At 46.3% G+C, this 13,815-nt stretch overlaps 1 protein-coding gene across 1 annotated transcript in view; it reads left to right on the forward strand.

Annotated features, from left to right (window-relative positions):
- The window catches only part of TBX3 (T-box transcription factor 3), a 433,177-nt gene that overhangs the window by 203,860 nt on the left and 215,502 nt on the right, over positions 1-13,815 (forward strand). The window contains exon 5 of the mRNA XM_064674670.1: positions 3,736-3,893. The gene's annotated coding sequence lies outside the window, so the exon portion shown is untranslated. The remainder of the gene's footprint in view (positions 1-3,735; positions 3,894-13,815) is intronic.

Raw genomic sequence — 13,815 nt, forward strand, 5'->3', positions numbered from 1 at the left:
CTGCCAAAAAAACAAAACAGTGGAAGGTTTTGATGCTCCTGAAATTCTTGGAGGGGCCGTGAAAAAGGAGCTACTGTTCTGAAGGGAGATGAAAAGCCAAAGCCTTGAAAATTTTCAAGAGCTCAAAACCTAAAGGGGAAAATAATCAAGTGCATTCTTGTGCAGGGGACAGAGTTGGCTTTGCATGCTTGGGATGGCTCCTTCATCAGGCCTGGCTGGTCTCTCTCCAGTGACATGTCAGCTTAATTTTTCTCTTTTAACTTCAAAATCAACTAATTTTGGGCGAGTCAGTAGAACACTTTTGTTTGAAAGCACCGAAATGTGCTATTTGGAAATTTTTTTTTACGGTGTCGTTTTCAGATTAAAAAAATTCCCTGGAACCGGCTCTTTCAGCGTGAAGAACTTCACACCGGAGCAACTAGGAAATTCTACTGAAAAAATGTTTTGTTGAAATGTTCCCAACCAGCTCTATCCATCACTTCCTTTCACTACTTACCCAATAAAAATAGCTCCCACATACCGCTGCAGTCAGGAGTGCCATGTTACAGAAGAAGAAATAACTAAGCCAACAAAATGACTCACATTCCAAAGATAATATATAAGGTAGGGCCTGGCCAACTGGTTAGATTCAAATTAGAACCAGCCTCAGCCTTCCTGCCCGAAACAAACTGATCACAAAATATGATCTGTTGTTATTTTTTGATGTTTGCCCGTTTTATTTTCGCACACTTCTACTCATGATCCCACTTCTGCCTCACTGGAAGTGGACACGCTTTTAATGCTGCCTTTTCTCCTCATTTTTAGCCTAACTAAAAGCAGGAAGCAATAGGACTGTGGCAAGGGGATTTGTTCTTGGAAAGAGATTTTTTTTTTGAGCTCTGTTTCAGCTTGGAGTTTGGTTAAAGCAGATCTAGACCCTCGCACAACTGACATTTTACACTGCCGGGTTTCTCTTTTTGGAGGGATCTGCACTGAAGCAGCAGAGTTGTGGACCTCACAGAAACCAGCCAATATAACTCTGTGCTGTGCACGAGCATAAAGAACCGGACCACTGTGCTCCCACACGCCCTGAGAGCCTAAAATATCCTTCTTAATTTGAAACTTATAAATCAGAGGCATAAAACTTTTAATTTTATCGTTGTTGTGAGGTACTGAACTAATACCCCGAAGTTTTTAGCTCGTTAATTCTGTCGATCTTCACAAAAGCTCCCGTTCCAGCAGAGTGAGCCCCTCATGTGAAGCACAACTTTTCAGCCAGGTTGGTAGTGCTTGCTGGAGCAGCTCATGGTTTAGGGTGAATGCATTTTAAAGCAACCTATAAATCTTTATGATCTTTGTTTTTCTTTCTCCTGCGTGCATACTTGGCAGGCGTTTCCAGTTTGCATCACCGAAAATTTGATTCACCTATGTACAATGGGCGAGGGTTGCCCACATCTGAGAAGCCAACATCAAGCCCTTTGCACCTTTTAAATCTTCAAAATAGGACTGGAGGCAGGACATTATGGTTTGCCAAACCCTTGCAGTGCCTCCCCCTGAAGCTGAACTGAGTTTCAGCCAGGCAGAATGAAGGGGGTGAGGGTGGAGAATGAATTACTGTGACCTTGCAATGTGCTGTGAAAGAAAAAAAGTAATTTGGGGGCTGCAGAGCTGATCATTGCTTTCTTTTCTCCGTGGCTTTGGCGCTTTAGATGGCTGCTTGGACTATTGCATTGCGTTTTGGGCAGCCTCTTATCAAAATTTGGAAGCTTAGGAGAAAGTAAATTAATGTTAAAGGTCTACAGAGACCAACTTCTGGGGAAGGGTTTTGAGTCCAGCAGGTTTGGTTCAGATGAGCAGCACACAGCAGTAAGAGGCTGCAAGAATAGCTGGGAATGGTGACTAGATGTGGAAAGGGGAGATTTTTCTGGGTATGAATTTGTCTGCTGGAGGAGTCTGTGTGTACCAGTGGGAGTTTTCAAAGGGAGACTGGACAAAACCCCGGGTGATGTGGTGGGCACGGCCACAGGGTCACACTGTGGGGGAGTTTGTCTCTAGGTTGGTTCTGTGGAATCTCCCAAGAGTGTAAAGAGCTGAGTAGCTGAAGGTTTGGGTGTGTGGTGATGGTCTCAGCAGTACTTCAGGAGCAGTCAGTGTGTGTGGGGGCAGTGCTGCCCTAGAAGGTGGCAGAGTCCCTGCCCCACAAGGGAACAGACATCCAACACCATCCAGCTGCCTGCTCTCCATCCGAGTTCCCTCTGCATGTCTGTCTGTCTGGGCTCTCCCACTCTCTCAGAAAAGAAAGGGAAGTGCTGTTTTACACAGCCAGGGATGGAGCTCAGGCTTTTCCTGAGCACAGGCAGCTCCCAGCCGTGGGCCTCTGCCACGACTGCAGCCCTGTCACACAGGGCAGGCACCTGCCCAAGGTGTGTGTGCACCTGAGGAGCCCCAGGCTCTGCCACCACCCTTCTGAAGGAGGAATGGGAAGAACAAACAGCCCTGGAAGCCACAGAATCATGGAATCATAGAACAGTTTAGGTTGGAAGAGACTTTAAAGCCCATCTCATCCCACCTCCTGTCCTGGGCAGGGACACCTTCCACTAGCCCAGGTTGCTCCAAGCCCCATCCAACCTGACCTTGGACACTCCCAGGGATCTCTGGGCAACCTGTGCCAGGGCCTCCCCACCCTCACAGGGAAGAATTTTTTCCTAATATCAAACCTAAACTTCCTCTCTCTCTGTTTGAAGCCATTCCCTCTTGTTCTGAGGATTGCTGTACCTGAGGGAGCTGGAGTTTGGAATTGCCCGAAGTCCCGAGGTGCTGCCGTGTGTGTGAGAGGGACGAGAGGGTGGGAGGATGCTGCAGATGAGGAAGGGACAGCCTTTAACTGGGACTGGACAGTTTGCCTTGGATCTGAATGAACAAATCCAAGCAGGGCGAGGGCACGAGGCACTTCACAGGAGAGCTGTCAAAAAGCCTTTTGTGCCAGATACCTTTGACTCCTTCCAGGCTTTGAACCAAACCTGGAACTGCCAGTGTTTATGGTGCTCGGTGGTGTTTAGTGCCTGGCTGTTATTGAATATCTTTGCTGTGTGTTAACGTGGTGGTTTCTGGGGACACTCGGAGGAGTTAAGGAAAACAAGCTGGAAGTTGGAAGTTAAAGAGGACGATGGGAGTGCTGCAAGGTTTGTTAGAGTCCTTCTTCCCAGCTCTGTAGTTGCATCAGTGCCTATCCAAGGCCTGTGGAAGTCCCACATGGAGCAGGAGGTGCTCTCCCTATCCCTGAAGTGTCTGGTAGCAAAGTTTCCTTTGCTCAGGTGCTGGGGAACTTCTTAACACTGTTGTCCAACATCCCTGGCAAATGTACTGATTATTGGAATGATCTGCACCAGGAAATAAATATATAAAAGCCATAAGAACAGAAAATGCACCCTCCCAAGATAGCTTTTATGTAGCTAGAAAAGTGAGGTGGTTTCCTGTTCTAAATATTTAACATGATGTTTATGATACGTCCTCTGGGGAAAGAGATGCTTGAAAGCTAATGTTTATGAAGTAAGTCTGGAGGGATGGAAAGGGGAGGGAGGGCACACTAACTAGGAAAAAAAAAGAGGAGGAAAAAAAAAAAAAAGAACCTCAGGAGATGTCCTGATTTATGGCTTTACTTGCTGGAGAAAAATCTCTGTTTTGTTAAAAAGGTTGCAACTGAAGGAAAGCAACTTCAACTCTGCTCCTTTTGAAACCAGAAACCTGTTCCCTCAGTCCAGACAGGATCTGAGCCTGGGCCAGCAGGAATCTTTCACTGGCTGCTGCCTTTGTGCTTTGGAGCCCTGCAGAAGGTGAACGTGTGTCTGCATCACGTGAGGGCTGGAGTGATGGGCTGATGCCTAAGAAGCTGAGCTACGTTTCAGAAAGGAGGGGTGAGTTCAGTTTCCTACTCTGCCAAAGGCTTCTAGTGTGATATTTGGGTGTTTAATCTTCCTTTGTCTCTGTTCCCTGTCTGGGAATAGCAACAATTTCCTGATTCACCGGGAGATTGAAAATAAATCACTTTATTGTTATATAGTTAAAAAATAAAGGCCTGGATAGTCATTATTTTAGGAGGGATGACTGAACTCCTTGTGAAACACACTCAGAATGGATGGTATTTTTCAACCCAGGTTATTAAAAGTAAACCAATGCTTGGCTTGTTTTACCTTAGGAATTCTGTGTGTGAACTGTAGCAATTCAGGACCAACTTCAGAAGTCCAGGGAAAAGCAATGGAGCTGGGGAAGGGTCTGGAGCACCAGGAGCAGCTGAGGGAGCTGGGGGGGCTCAGCCTGGAGCAAAGGAGGCTCAGGGGGGACCTTCTGGCTCTGCAACTCCCTGACAGGAGGGGGGAGCCGGGGGGGGTCGGGAACAAGGGACAGGATGAGGGGAAACAGCCTCAAACTGTGCCAGGAGATGTTTGGGTTGGATACTGAGGAAAATTTCTTCACTGAAAGGGTTGTCCAGCCCTGGCACAGCTGCCCAGGAGTCCCCATCCCTTGAGGGGGGCTATTGATGTGGCACTTGGGGACATGGGTTAGTGGTGACCTCGGCAGTGCTGGACTCGATGGCCACAGAGGGTCTTTCCCAACCTCAGTGATCCTGTGATTCATGATGGCTTTGCCAGCCCCACCACGGGATGTCAATCCCTCGTGGAAAGCTGTGGGTCAGAGAGGTGGGAACAGCAAGTGCTCCCTCTGCTCTGAGTTTCAGTGGGGGGGTTCCTGACACCTCCTTTCCCTGGTTGTGTCTGAGGTGGGGGATGCAGTTGGAGAGGCAGGTTTGAAGGAGGGCAGTGCAGCTCCTGCCCCTGGCACTGGCACATCTGCTGGGTCCTCAGCGAGCCCTCGGTGGTCCCTTGGAGCACCAAAGGCCTCAGATCCCGGGACTGGGGAGGCTGGAAGGTGAACACGAGACATTTCCAGCATGATCTTGTCTAAGATAGAACTCCCTGTGGCTTTAGCACTGGCCTTTGAAGGTTTCAAAGAAGTCAGAGGCCAGGTAGAAAAATCCCATGTCTTAATCAATATTTTAGGCTTTTTCTCTGCGTTGGGCTCAGCCTGGCTGGGAGTCAGGCCGTTTGTTTCAATTATTAAATCCAGATTTATGACCTGTTGTTTTTCTTGGAAATAGAGCCAGGCTTGGGACCAGTTTTCTCCTTGCAAATAACTGTGGCTGCAGACATTTCATGCAGGTAGAAACGTGTCAGTTGTGTTTATAAACACCCAGTTTCCCACTGGTTTTCTCTCTGTCCTCGTGGCTCCGACCTCTCTCTTCAAAGTGTAACAGTCCCACGTCCCTTTTTCTGGGATTACTGTGTTTTGCACAGGATTAATCTGCATTTGATGGCTTTTCTTTGATTGCTCTCAGCAAGCTCTTAGAGGACTTTCCAGCAGAGAAAATCCCTGCACTGTGACAGTGCATTGCTGGGCAATCCTGGTTTGATGACAGGCAGGTCTGATAATTCCAGCATGGGAATATTTCCACTGGTGTTGATAACAGTGCAGTACTTCTCACTCAATTCCCTGGTCTGCTGTAACAACTATATTCCAGTAACAAGCGTGGATATTTTCCTTTTATTTAGATATTCGTGTCTGATTGTTATTAAATAATGTAGTTTCGATAGTAGGGGTGGTCAGAAAGGCCTCTGAACTTGGGTAGAGTTCAGATGTTTTGGGAAAAATTTATCAAACAGTGAAAGATGATAATGTGTGACTGTAGTTACATGTTAAAAAAGCAGGGAGACAAGTCTGCTGCTCCTTCCAGCTAATCAGTGGAGCTGCAGGAGGAGCTGTGAAGAAGGTTCTTTCTTTAAACCTTGTTGATAACACACAGAAAAGGCTGTTGTGCACACGTGGCATTTAATTTTTTTTTATTTTAATGCTCCCCTTTGCCCTTAAAGTTGTGAATCTCTTAAATTCCAACATGAGAAGTTACCAAACATAAGAAAAACAGCAAACCCTTCCCCTCCCCACACCCCTGCCATACACACCCCTCCAAAACTTCATGTATTACCTGAGCATCTGGAGCACTGAGCTGAGGGGAACATGGATTTTAAAGTGTTTTTTTTCAAGCAAAAAATCCCTAACTCTAATCTATAACCCCCTTCAGACCTGCCTCTAGGGAGAAACCCACCAATTACTATTTACTTTACCAACCCAGAGTGATTTGTGGACGTATGTAAGAATTATTTACGGTTTCATGCAGGAAAAACTTTCAGCTCCCTATTTGCCCTTGTAAGTAATGAGTTGCCTCAGGGGATCAAAGGTCAGATTTTGGTTTTAATGCCCACCTCCTTTTAAAAAATAAATAAAGCAATCTATGTGAAAAGAAGAAGAAGGAAAAAAAACCCTCTAACAGTCTGAAAAGGCTCTGACTCCTGCTCTGCTTTGATGTTTTAGGTCTGGAAGGGATCATAAATTTGCTGGTGTGAGATAGAGTGATAATAAATGTAGCTTTTAACTGCTGGGTTTTTAGCTCACACAGCATCCATTATCACTGGCAACTGCAAAGGGAATGTACTTTTTTTTCCTTGTCGCTCTTTAGAAAGATAAATACTCACCCCACTACCCACTGATGTCCCAAAAGCTCAGATGAAGCCTTTCCTTGTGATCATTCCCCAACACCTTTCATTCTTGGCCCAAATGACTCAGGGGTGTTGATAAGAGCCCAGGGGGGTTAACTTGCCACTTAGTTCAGCATTCCCTGTGTCAGCTCTTCATTGCATGGATACTTTTCCAGCAGTTTGAGGTGTAGCGAGAGGGGAAAAGCCAAGGACTAGCTTGAAACAGAGAATTTGTTTGTGGTTCAGAGCCTGAGAAGCCTTGAGGTTCCCAAGAGAGCTGGAAGCAGAAGGACTGTTTGGTTTTAGAAGGACTTTTGCGTCTCTGTTGTCCCTCCTTCTGTGAAACTCCAGCCCTGGAGCCCTTCCTTCCTCCTTCTTCCCCATAAATCAGGCCAGGACGGTGCCCAGGCACAGTGCCACTGTGTGCCCTGTCACCACAGCTTCCTGCCAGCCCCAGGGTGTGTCAAGCTCAGGCAAGGGGCACTTTTGGAAAAGGCTTTAGAAGTCTGGTGGACACTCAGAGCCTCCACGGGGCGGTGCTTCCAACACCACGGCCTCTGTCGAGTCATGAGATTCTGAGATGATGCTGTTAATAAATTATTGCAGCCACTCAGATGTCTATTAATGTCCTTTTGCTGAATGCCAGCAGCCTCATATTCCAACAATTTCCACAAGCACTTATTGATCAGGTATAGATTGGGAATGAATTTTGCCAAATCAGTTTATTTTCCCTATCTATCTCTTTCCAGCTGCTTTGCTGTGTGGAGTAAACACTTCAGCTATTGTTTTTATTTTCCCCTAGATCAGCAGTTAAGTCATTTTTACTCAACTCTCATCCATTATGGATCACTTCTGTTGGAAGTATCATTTATTATTATTTTTTTTAAGTTCAGCCATAGATTTCTTTCTTTGGTCTGCTGCAAAACTTAATGATTTTCCATATATTCTCTCAGGCTTCCAATCTAAGTGCGAATGTCATCCACTCTAAACTGTTGGAAAACTCTGGGAGTAGAACAAGTACTGAACAGCACTTTTAAATAAATAATATTCAGAGGGTGTATTAAAAAACACTGATTGGATCTTTACTTACAACTCACATGCTGTTAATACTGTTATTTATGATACCTCTTGCTCTTAGTTCTTTTAAGTGGTTTTTTATGTCTTTATTGAAACTGCATCTATCAGAGGATACCTTTTCTCACTTGGCCTTTCTATTCCAATCTTGGAAATCAGCCTTTTTTCATAGATTCAAAAAAAAAATGCAAGGTCAAAGGGACGTGTCGTGTACTCTGAATTCTTCAGGCCCATTTAGTTACGAGTGGCCAACACAACTTCCAGAAAAGTGCTAACAGGTAATTCCTGTGGCTTCTGAGCACTTAACTGCTCATTTGAATATGTCTGGCTGCAGCTTCTGACTAAGCTAATCCACATGGTTTTACTTTAAGCTGCAGTTCTCTCTCTGCCCTTTCATGGTATCAGCTTTACTTTGTCTTTGGGGCAGACAAAACTTTTACCAAGTTCATCATCTTGTTTTTCTGTTGAGCCTGTGTCTTTGAGTATATCTGAGGATTATTGTGAGTGTTGTCTGAGTTCCTTGCACAGATTTTGGCTGCTTGCTTTGACCGTGCCTTTGCTCCTCTCTGGGTCCGTGCAGGTGGCCCCAGCTGTCACCCTGAGGTGTGTTTAGCCTGTACAAGGTGAGCCATTTCATCCCCAAAAGTTATCCAGGACGAATGGGTTGTGTTACCTCGGGGAGATGTCTGTGCCATTGGCTCAGCAAAGAGCCTGGAGGATTGTCTGGGTTAGGCCTCATTTCCTGATTACTAACATTAACCGAGATGGATCCTGCTCAGATGCACCTGGTTACAAATTTCTATAGCCCCAGAAATATTTTTAATGGAAAATTTTATCTTAACCATCTGATTTTATTGAAAGAATCTTACTTCTTGAAATTGGCTGTTTTTATCAGGTCGTTCTCAGTTCTCTTTTTTGATTATCCCTTCTCAGATTGTCCCAGCTATCTGGGATGCCATGTAAGAAAGGCTATTTAGTTTCAAACAGCAAATGGATTGCTCATCCCATGAGTAATCTCATAGTAAAAAGGAGACCTGGATTTCAGTGACCACCTGGAACTGAGTCTGGGAAAATATCTCAGCTTAATGTAAACTTGAGCTGGACTCTGGTGGCTGTAAGGCTGGGCTCTAGATAAGGTCTGTTCTGGGATTGAAAACATCTGCTTCCCTGGGCTGGATCTTGTCCATGCTCCTTGGAATGGGACAGCTACTCATGGGAGATGTCAGCCAAGCTCTGGATGCAGCTCTGGTTGTAAAATCTCTCAGGAGGCTCCTGCTGTTGTCCCTCAGCACAGCCTGGAGCTGGAATGCTTTGGGAAGGCACATCTTTACAGCTGCTCTTCCAACTGCAGCCCCGGGAGCACGCTCAGGTGGGAGGAACTGGTGGTGGTTGTGTTGAAACGACATTTCAGTGCTTGGGATGAGGCAGCAAAATTCAGAGAATATGAGGAACTGGAGCTGGGCATCCTCAGCTCACCTGCAGTAGCCTTTGGAGAGGTGGTTGTACCCGTGTTTGTGCATCCCAGCTGGAAGCTGGATCGCTCTGCTCAATAGCAGAGTCCACATCTACCTCAAGGAGTCATTGCTGCTGTGTAGCCATGATGGCCTGAGGGTTTGAGAGAGGCAAACTTTTGTTTTCAGGGCAGAAGACACTTTCATTCATTTATTAAAACTAGGGAAATATTTAGAAAAGCAATCAAAGTTTTGGTCTCATCTCTCTCGAGTCTGTCCCTATTTCAGGCAGACTAGCCAAAGCTGGATACCTGCATGTATTCATGTGTTCTCCAAGAGCAGTTTGGAAAAGGGTTCCAAGGGAAAAAAAACAAAGAATTCCTGTTTGACCTTAGGAATGTCACCTGAACACGCCGTTTCCTTTTGTTATCAGTGACTAATACCTGTCCCCCCATGAACAAAATAATCACTGGGGGCTGTTGGATCGTTTTAAAGGGGGGAACAGGGATAAGGAAATCTGAACATCAAAGCAGTGGCGAGGAAGGGCTTATCTGTGGAGCAAAGGTGGAGTGACCGTCCACCAAAGCACCCGAGAGGTTTAACCTCCAGCTCTGACAGCCTGCACCGGGCTGAGATGCTGTTGGATCTCAGCAATCAAATAGAGACAGATGGAAAAAAAACCAACTTAAACATTCAGCTAATCAGGATTACACCCAGCTAATGGAGAGAGGCTGTTTCCCCCCCCCTTCCCTATCATCCTGGTCGATTCCAATTGATCCGAGTTGTGCTGAGCGAGAGCAGTCCTTCAAAGTTTATTCTGGTGTCAATTTTTATAGTTCCCCCCGCTGATCAATAGAATGCATAATCATTAAGGCAAAGTTTGTGAAAGCTAATCCTTCAATAGGAGTTTTATGAATGGCTCAGAGTCATGGCTCTAACCATTTGGATGTAAGTGGAACCTTTAATCAGGTGAGTGACAGGAGACAGTCAATAGGATTTGCTGAGATTGGATTCTGATTTTCTATACAGCTCTGCAGAGTGAGCAGGAGAGAGGGGAGTGGGGATGGCCAGAGGAACACACACAGGCTAAAATGGAAGGTTCTCCTCTTTTATTATTTATAAAATGTATTTCCAATATTTTTAAAAAACACTTTGCACTCGCATATCGTTTTTCACCTGGAGAGCTCAGATGGGGACATTTGCTGATTAAACACTACATCATCTTCTTGTGAAGGTGAAGAATTAGTGCTGCCTTACACTGTGAGGGCTTCCTGCACCAAGTTTCCAAGTGCAACATCTTTGTAGCTTCTCAGCAAGGTGAGAGAAAGCAGAGACAGATGGAATGACTTCCACAGAGTGGGACAGTGACAGAGGAAAAAGGAACTGGAAAAGGAAGTGGAATTGCTTTGACTTTGCCTACTAGACATGTGGCTCGAATGTGGATTTGTTTTTTTCTTTTTTGATGCATCCTAATCTCCTGAAGTTGCACGGGTGGGATCATTTGACTTGTGTAAACTAAAAAGAAGAGTAAGGAATTATCTAAAACAGGGAACTGGAAAATCAGAGGGTGGGTGAGATGAGCTGTTGCACTGAACTCCTCACTGCTTAACTGACCAAAAAGCACTTGGTGACAGCATTAATACCTTCCTTCTCTCCTTTTCTGCCATTTCTGCAGTGAAATGAGCAGAACAAACATGCCAACAAAACACCTTTCCTAGCAGCAAAAGCTACTTTTGCTTGGCCAAACAACTTCTTTCTGCTGAAGGATCTGCCTTAGAGTGCCAGAAGGAGAAGAAAACAGCCAGGGGAGAATCTGTTTCCATTTGGTGTGTTGAAAAGTGAAGGGCCAGGTTTCAGTGGCAGCACAAAGGCAGCGGGGTGCTCTGAGCATCCCTTACCTGTCAGGCTGGGCAGAACATTGAGGCAGGAAACCAGACCTGCCGAAGAGCAAAGCTGGGGTTTCCATCTGCACTTTCCAAGAAGAACAGAATAACAAATGTGAGCTGTATAATAGTCCTTTGCAGATGGCAGGTTGAGGGTCTGATAACAACTTTTTAAAGAAATTTTAAAGTTTCAAGAAGCCTCCTGCTCTAAACTGATGCAGCTCCATTGGCTTCTTGTGCTTTGTGTCGTCTCTGCGTTGTCCTTGGGCTCATAATCTGGCTGTTCCCGTTCAGGGTTGAACAAATGTTTCTAAAGCAGGTTCCCATTTGGGTGGTTGAGCAGAGTTCCCTTGGGCTCCATCAGCTGAGCACCTGGCATCACACCTGGGAGCAACCAGGTCATGGCTCTCTGTGCGTGAAGCTTGTGTGTGTCCTGCTCCTCCTCTTCTGCCATTTTTCCATTGGGAATTTGCCATTTTAGCTGAATGTGTTTTCTTTATTAGTTGCTGTTTCATAGTCCCCAGAGCGTTCTGTCATTATGAGTGCACAGCAGCACGAGCAGACAGGTGACAAGGAAGAGGGAAACTCTGCTTATGGCAGCGTCTTCAGGAGTTCAAGGAAGTCAGACCCGTGCAGGAAATACCCCACCACTTGCTAAGAGATGATCTTGGAATAGATTGTGCCACAATAAACTCAAGGACTGGGGGGATATTGCTGGCACTGACCTGGAAAACCAGGCTGAAGTGCTCTCAGGTATCCATGTACAGGCAGGGCTGTGACAGGGCTGTGCCATGTGTGGTAGAAGACCCTATGGCAGGGTCTTGAGGGAAGTGTGTGATGGATGAAAGCCCTCTTGCCTCACAGAGAAGTTATCACCCAGTGACTCTTGGTACTTTCACACCTAGACCTAAATCTGAGCTTTGTTTCTTGACCCCATTTGCTGACAGATCGTTTTTGGAGATTTTCTGTGAAGTGCTTGCAAGCCTCTGCCCTGAATTTTGAGTGACAAACAGAGATATGGGGGCAGTTCCAATCGTGGAAATTATTAGTTGCTGGGATGTATTTCAAAGCTTTTGGTCTGAGAAGAGCTAACCTTTGATCTGGTAAATGAGAACTTTACCCTATGGAGGCGAGGGAAGGGGAGGAGAAGGGAGGATTGATAGATAGGGGAAGGGGAGGATGACTTGGGAAAGGTCAGTGGGACCTGAGAGCTGGGTTTGTTCTTTCCAGCTCCGGTGGAAGGAGAGACTGAGGGAAAGGGTTATACATCCTCTGTGGGGCTCAAGTCACCTTGTAGACTGTGAAATGCTTCAACTTCCATTCCTGTCCCGTTCCCTGACTGCACTGATCTGCTTTGCTGGGGCAACTGGGGAGTGGACACCAGCACTTGGCAGTGGGGTGTGCAAAGTGTTGTCCCACTCAGTGGCTGCCTCTGGGCTGTGCTGACCAGCTGGGTGTTGTGTGGAGCTGTGTCTGCAGAGGTTTCACTTCCAGGGTGGTTGGGGTTGTGATGAGGCATTTTGGGAGGCTCACTGGACCTTCTTCTCTTATTGACCCTGAGTGTAGCTGCGCTGTTGTGGAGCTCACGGAGCCCATGAGAGTCAGAGGGCAAAGGCAGCCGAGTTCACACTGGCCTTGGCAGGACACAACATCAAAGGTGCTTTCCCAGAGTTATTTCACCAGGACATCAGGGGAGTTTTATGAGTCTTAGCTCACCCCAAAGCTGGAATGCTGCATTTATGTCACATTGGTTTTTCCTTCTCTTTTGTCATTGCTTTCCTCCTGGCTGCCCACATAGTTTTCCTGTTACACCAAATGCTTCATTCTCTGCTGGGCCCTTCCAGAGGCTGATGGTGCCACTCACCAGCACTGCTGAGATGCCTCTCTGTGAGTGATGACCCTGTTCCCAGTCCTTCCCCACACCCCCTCCCCCTGCCTTTCACTCTGGTAAATATTTTAGTACTCGTTGAAATCAATTGAGCCTCATCAATTGGAAATAGAGTGTAAATCACTGGGACTTTTGCGTTCACCCCAGAAATCAATTTTCACACATTAGGGCTATTAACTTATTGAGAAGTGTGTGATAAATGGCTGTGGGCCATGGTGGAGCCACACTTGCCAGCTCTACATTTTGCATCTGAGATAGGCTGGGAAGCAGGGGGATGCCAAGGGGAGGCAGATCTCGGGCGGGTGGAGCAGTGTGGGGTAGGAGACACGAGGACCATGCAGCCAGACAGTCCATGCCTGGAGATCAATAGCAGCACCAGCACTAACTCATCCTCACAGGGGCTGCAGGTGGCTCCCAGCCAAAGCTGTGGTCAGGCATCTGATTCTTTTTCTCTCGCAAAGATGAACATAATTTGAGGAGGAAAGGTGAAATGTAGATTGCAGACATTTAATAAAACTAATGCAGCAGTTTAGAAAAGAAGCTTCTATGTGTGAGTAAATGTCTTTCTTTCACACAGCAGCTGCAGGTAGGGGGTAGAATTGCCTCTCCTTCTGCCACCCCAGCGCTCGGGGTAAGGAGGATGCACAGCTGACCACCAGCTATGATCCAGGGATAACTGGGATTTCCACTCTCACTTTTTAATTCCTTCCTATCCCCTTAACTTTCTAGTAGTGGCAGCTAATTAGCTTCTTCTGCATAAGTCTGGGAGAGGTGAGGGATGAAGTGTCCAGTGCCCAGCAAGTCCTTCTGTGGCCATCTGGAAGACCTTGGTCTGTATTTCCAGGATAGGATATAACTCATTCTTCTCAGTTACTAGTGCCAGCGAAAAACATGGGTGACTCCAAGGACTTGGAGGCTCTCCAGTGCTGTACTCTGTGTTTATGTGCTGTGTA

This window comes from Pseudopipra pipra, chromosome 18 (genome assembly GCF_036250125.1).
Source record: "Pseudopipra pipra isolate bDixPip1 chromosome 18, bDixPip1.hap1, whole genome shotgun sequence".
In the NCBI taxonomy this organism is placed as follows: domain Eukaryota; kingdom Metazoa; phylum Chordata; class Aves; order Passeriformes; family Pipridae; genus Pseudopipra; species Pseudopipra pipra.